Raw genomic sequence first — 5,977 nt, 5'->3', positions numbered from 1 at the left:
CCTCTTCAAGGTGCTGGTCATCGGCGAACTCGGCGTGGGCAAGACCAGCATCATCAAGCGCTACGTCCACCAGCTCTTCTCCCAGCACTACCGGGCCACCATCGGGGTGGACTTCGCTCTCAAGGTCCTCAACTGGGACAGTAGGACGCTGGTGCGCCTGCAGCTGTGGGACATCGCGGGTAAGCGGGGGGAGGGGGGGGCCCGAGCCGCGTACACGTGGGGACCCCGCGGCGGGCAGGCGGGAGGCGCCCTCCGGAAAGGGGGCGTCCACTCAGTTTCCCAACCGTCGAGAGCCAGGGACCACTAGGATCCTCTCGATCACTTTCTTTCTCTGTCTTCAGCCTGAACTTGTCTGTGTAACGTTTAGAAGAAACACACCATAAGTCACATAGGGAAATGGAAAGGGATGTGGTCGGGTGGACTCCAATGGGATCTGAGACTCTTTGTGAGTGAAACTCGTCTTCGTATATCATGTTCTCATTCGTAGGTCCGGCCACCCAGGTGAAGGCTTGAGAAAGCTTCTCTTGAAACTTCATGCTGTTACCTCCCTGCCTAAAGCAACACCTAGCCACCCCCCATCCCCACCCCGTTCCTGGCCCCCTCCACCGCCCACCCCCTACATATGTTGTTTTCCTAGCATTTGCTTTCAGTTGTCATTTGGGAGTGTAATACCTCTCTTTAAGGGGGTACATAGGCTCCTTGCTCTAATTTATGAAAACCTGAACTTCGCCTGGTGTGGTTGGTGGGATGTGGGCGTTTAAAAAGATGTTAACTCTCGGAATCATTATCGGTGATAGGAAGCCCAGTCTGCAATAGAGCAGGGTTGGAGAGATCCTTCATCTTACAGACTCATCAGCTGAAGCTTACAGAAGATGCGGTCACCCAGCTGCAGCATAGGTGGGGACAGGTCTGTACGCTAGGTAGTGCTCTTTTCATCCACAGCTTATTACATTTGATAAAATATAGACGAATTAGAACCTATGTATTCCTTTATTTAAGAACAGACTTCTCTGCCTCAGATATGAGAATAAATTTATGTACATCAATCCATCAAAGAAAAGGGGATAGTCAGCCTTAGGCGCCGCTTTTTTTTTTTTTTTTTTGGTTACAGAAAACCAAAAGTTCGTTTGAAAAGTCATCTTTTGAAGCCAGAGTCTTCTTTCGAAACACTTCCTGCTATTTCACAGAACACATATGAACAGTAGTATTGCTTCTTGTCAAATTCATGGACTCTAAAGGTTGCCTTATCTACCATGTGATAATCATTATCTAGGAATCTTCAATTTAGATGTAGATTTCCATGAGGGTAATTATAAACCCCTGTTTAGGAGGGTTGTTGACTGCCTTAGTCTTCATGTAAAATATGGTGCTTAGCTATTATTTATGATTGGGTCCTACTGCAGGTAAATAAGAGATTTTGTGGCAAATTTGTGGTTTTAAGCTTCAAGGAAAAATGCTGACAACTGGAGACTTGGGAGAGCAAAAGCATGGTTAAGAGTTTTTGTCCTGGGTATCTCTTCTTTTTCCATCCTTGAACAGACCTATACAGCCAGGAAGGGGACATCGTCTATATTGGACTCTGGTATATATTGGCCTACATGGAATATTCTTGCACTTTTGCCCAAATCCAAAACTTGAACTTTGCCAGCAAGGAAAGCAGAACTTTAAGATCTCAAAAGGGACCCTTAGACGTTAGATACCATTCAGCACGTACACACCAGCAATTAGTAAGGTTAGAGCTAAACTTATGAGGTCTAACCTAATAAGGCTTAATTAAAACCTATAAGTAAGGTTTTCAGAGATGGAGTCTAATATATAAGGAAACTGAGAAACACAACTTGGCTTTAACTTAAGGTTTAGAGGTTTAGAGAACATCATCATTAACTATGTTTGGTTTGAGTATTTGAGCTGCTAGTGAATCCTAGCTCATACCATTTGAATTAAGTAGTAATGATGTCATGAAAGCAAATTGGAGGCCACTCCAGAAAGTTCCCCCGTGGCTAAAATATTTGCCTTATGTAGTAATAAACTTGAATCATATTTAATTCTCAAAGGATAGAAATATTCCTTGATTGTGAAACAGTAAATAGAGCTTTATATGACTAACTTCAGGTGTAGTGTTATTACTTACTAGTTTTTCTGTTGTTCCTTTTGAGATGGGAGAGGTGGTAAAGAAGCTATGTCGTCTCTATACTTGAACGTTTTGGCAAGTGTCCAAATGCTTTCTGGAAATGTGGCCAAGCAGTTTAAGCTGAACTCTTCAAATTAACAACTATAGTGACTCTTGGGTACAGGCCTCACGAACTCTTTCTTATCATATTTAATTGATGTACCCTTAAAATACAAATGCAGTTTAATGAAATTATTGTATTAGGCTGTTGCTATTCTTAATTCTACCTGCTTTGAGACTGCTGCTCAACACATATTGAAATATACTAAAATATTGAATGCTTTGTTAATAATTTCAAGAGAGTTTAATAAATGTATACTAAATTAAGATTTGGCAAGAGCCATCCCTGATCTTTTAATATGCATTATAACTGAATTGGTATTTGGCTTAGTACTGATTATAAGCTTATTAGCAACTATAGAATTTTAAAGTTAGGGTTGAATGGCTGGTTTAGCCTAAATATTTTTTTTTAAAAAAGTTTGTCCATTTAGATCTAATATAATCTTTAGATCTAACTTAGTCTTCATGTATTTATTGAAGTGATTTGCTTTTTTGTAGTGGAGGCAAAGTTTTATCTCTACCCTCTTAGAGTTTCCTACTGGGCTTGAGAATTAAATTGATGTAAGACAAATTAACAGCAAGAAATTTATTTAATATAGTTTACATGACATGAGAGCCCTCATAAGGAAATGAAGACCCAAGTGGCAAAACTCAAATGCTTTTATACCTGATTGAACAAAAAGAGGCCTTTAGTTCAAAATAATCCTTATGCCAGGTGGCAGTTTTGGGGATGGCCTGTTCTATCACCCTTCAGTTTTTAGGATCAAAGTTTCTTTATAAAAATCTAAGTGAGTAACACTCCTTTGGGCCATAGAACAAATCAGAAACAACCCACTCAGAAGTTTATATAAATATTATTTACTAAAGCATAAAATGCATGCTTAGAAGTTGGAAGACATTATAAATTATATAAACCATACTTAGATTCACTTTTTAAAATTCCCATCCTAAATGAGAATGTTGATCCTGATTTCCTTGTTCCATTTTGCATATTGCCAATTACTATACCTAGTGGTTTCTTGTCTTTTTCATAATTCTCCTATAACCCTTCATGAGCAAGAATCTGGAATATTACCTCTGATGCTTTCTTGAGGTATGTTTTCTTCGAAGTATCCATCAGTCAGGGATTATAAATATTCAAGTGTCTCCTAAATAAGAAGAAGCAGTGCTTTGAGGATTAATCTGTGTAGTTATTTGTAGTCTCTGGCTTAAACAGTGAATACTACAGTACCTTTCCTAGGGCTTATTGGTGGCCAATGAATAATTCATTTATAGGAAATCAAAAAATTTTTATTACATATGACTCTTGTACAGTCTTGCCATCCTCAGTCTTATTCAGGCTCACTTGATTTGCTGAATTACAAACAAAGCCTACTGTCTTTCAATCTTCCTTAATTAATTCATAAGTTTTGAGGCACCTTTGTGTGTCCCAGTGCTGAATGTGCATGTGCTCACAGATGCCCCTGCTGGATGGTGAGCATAACAACATATTTGTGTTACCACATATGGAAATTCCCTGAGAAAGATATGCCTTTTGCCTTTCCTTTTTTGTTGTCGTTGTTTGAATATGTTAACCATTCTTAATCGACTCAATTAGCCCAAGCAAAAAGATGCTCACAGTGGTAGTAGAGACAGTGGAGTGCTGATAGAAAGTACTAAATCAGCAAATGTTCTGATTATCCTTATATTAGAACATATGACTCACATTTTATACCCACTGTAACAATTACCATCTCCTTATGTTATCAATCCAGAATTTGCAGTTATTATACTTGTCTTAATTATGAAGCACAGTACTTCCAAAGTAAATACTTATTGATCGACTCCATCATTTATTTATTTATTTTTGGGGGGTGCATTTTGAAAGACTATTTACAAACCATGGACTATCCTGAAGATAACGAAGCTGTTTTATTGGTTTATGGTTGTAGTTCACACCCAGATGCTTGTTTGGTATACACTGTGACCTCACTGATTAAACCTGTAAGCCATTGCATTATTCCAGAGATGCAGTGTTACTTTCAAATATATCTTATTCATCCTGTGTATATTATACTGACCTTCTAATTTTTTTAAGCTTTCGGAAATTTCAATGATTTTTATTCTATTTTAAATACCCAAAATTTTGTCATTATGAGGAGGTATGACGTGGCTAACACATCAGGAGACAATTGTCATTGAAAAGTTGGTTGTTACTCATAGTTCTCAAGAAGAAGGAGCACTCCATACCATGCAGGGCCTCATGGGAGAAGCCCTGGGGGTCAGTCAAGAGGCAGAAGGAGCAAAGAGGGGAGAGCGTGGACTGGAACCTTTATCGTGGTTTTTGTGTGAGGAAATGGGCAAGGCAGCGTAGGCAAGCTGAACAAGCTTAGGATTGGATAGTTTGAAAGATTTCAGTGGGCTCTGGGCTATAGGGATTGTCCCTAGGTGTCTAATACCTGGCCGAGATTTGATTGAAGGCAGAGCGTAGTGTCCTGGACTGCAGGAGCCTGGAAAAACGAGGCAGATTGGTTGGTTTGCATATCAAAGTCCTGCTCTCAACACATTGTTTGCTATCTCTACATCCTAGCCCACCCTGGGATGGACAGTTCCACTCCTGGTCCACAAGGCCTCACACAACAAAGCAACATAAAATGCAGAGAATAAAAAACATGATTAATACATATTTCTAGGCTTTTATTAAAATAGGTTGAGAGATGAGTGTGCGTCCAAAGAAGAAAACTTTGAAGGCCTTAGATTTGAAGCCCCAGAATAGCGTATCCTCAAAATAGTGAGAATTTCACACTTAATCAACACTTCAGTAATAGAGAGTGGGTTAAATTGATAAATTTGTGTTGTGGTTGTAGAGATCTTCTCTTAGATGGTGAAAAAAGTGCAGACATAAATGTGGGGATATTTCCAGAGGGTAAGATAAAAGTTCAAGGAAAATGAATTCTGTTCAATTATATTTTTCAATAAAAGCTGTTTGACTTTTGCAATCAAGGAGGCTAGGAACCTGTAATTTCGTCACTCTTCTTTTAAGAGAGATGAATCGCATAGAAATAAATGGATAGCAGGGGTTTAGTTTAAAGATCTCTATTGGTCTTTCAAACTGACAGATGACTTTACATCCTCTTCTTCCTCACTCCTTATATTCTATCCAGATATTCTCCTTAAGCATCTTGAGCAGTGAGTTTTGATTGCTTCTTGAAATTAAGCTAAATATATTGTTGTTATTGTTGTGTTAGTGTGATTCGACAGCACCTCCCCTATCAGACTCAAGTGAGGTGTTGGAAATGCAGCTTCTTTAGCCTCGACTGTATCTATAGACGTGGCTGCATCTGACAAACATCGTCATACCCCTTGACTTAACAAGAGGGGAGTTAATTCTCTCACTACTCAGTCTGTGGCTGGCGAGCAGAACCGTAGTCTTCATGGACCAAAGCTGATATTTCACCACTCAGGTTATTCCTTGGCCATATTATGTGTCTTTGAGGTCCAGTCAAATGTGTATGCCTTGCAGCAAGGGCAGCGAGAAAACCTAGGGATTTTTTTTTTTTTTTTTTAGTTGGATATCTTGCTTCCCCAAATAAAATTTTGCAGAGTGATACTGGAATAGGCAACTAGCAATACTCCATACTTACCAGATTAGAATTCCTAGAGGTGGGGCCCGGAAATTGGTAATTTACCAAGCCCCGTGGGTGACCTGATTTATACTAAAGTTGAGAACAGTTGCCTTGCAGCAAGGGCAGCGAGAAAACCTAGGGA

The 5,977-nt window shown here is 39.4% G+C and overlaps 1 protein-coding gene across 1 annotated transcript in view; it reads left to right on the top strand.

Annotated features, from left to right (window-relative positions):
* The first annotated feature begins 6 nt into the window (after positions 1–6).
* Positions 7–5,977, top strand: part of RAB32 (RAB32, member RAS oncogene family) — an 18,039-nt gene continuing 12,068 nt past the window's right edge. Inside the window, exon 1 of the mRNA XM_023528346.1 lies at positions 7–179. The gene's annotated coding sequence lies outside the window, so the exon portion shown is untranslated. The remainder of the gene's footprint in view (positions 180–5,977) is intronic.

Source organism: Pteropus vampyrus, unplaced genomic scaffold, assembly GCF_000151845.1.
Source record: "Pteropus vampyrus isolate Shadow unplaced genomic scaffold, Pvam_2.0 Scaffold24, whole genome shotgun sequence".
NCBI classification, from domain to species: domain Eukaryota; kingdom Metazoa; phylum Chordata; class Mammalia; order Chiroptera; family Pteropodidae; genus Pteropus; species Pteropus vampyrus.
Note: the sequence above shows the minus strand (reverse complement) of the source record. Positions and strands in the feature narration are given on the sequence as shown.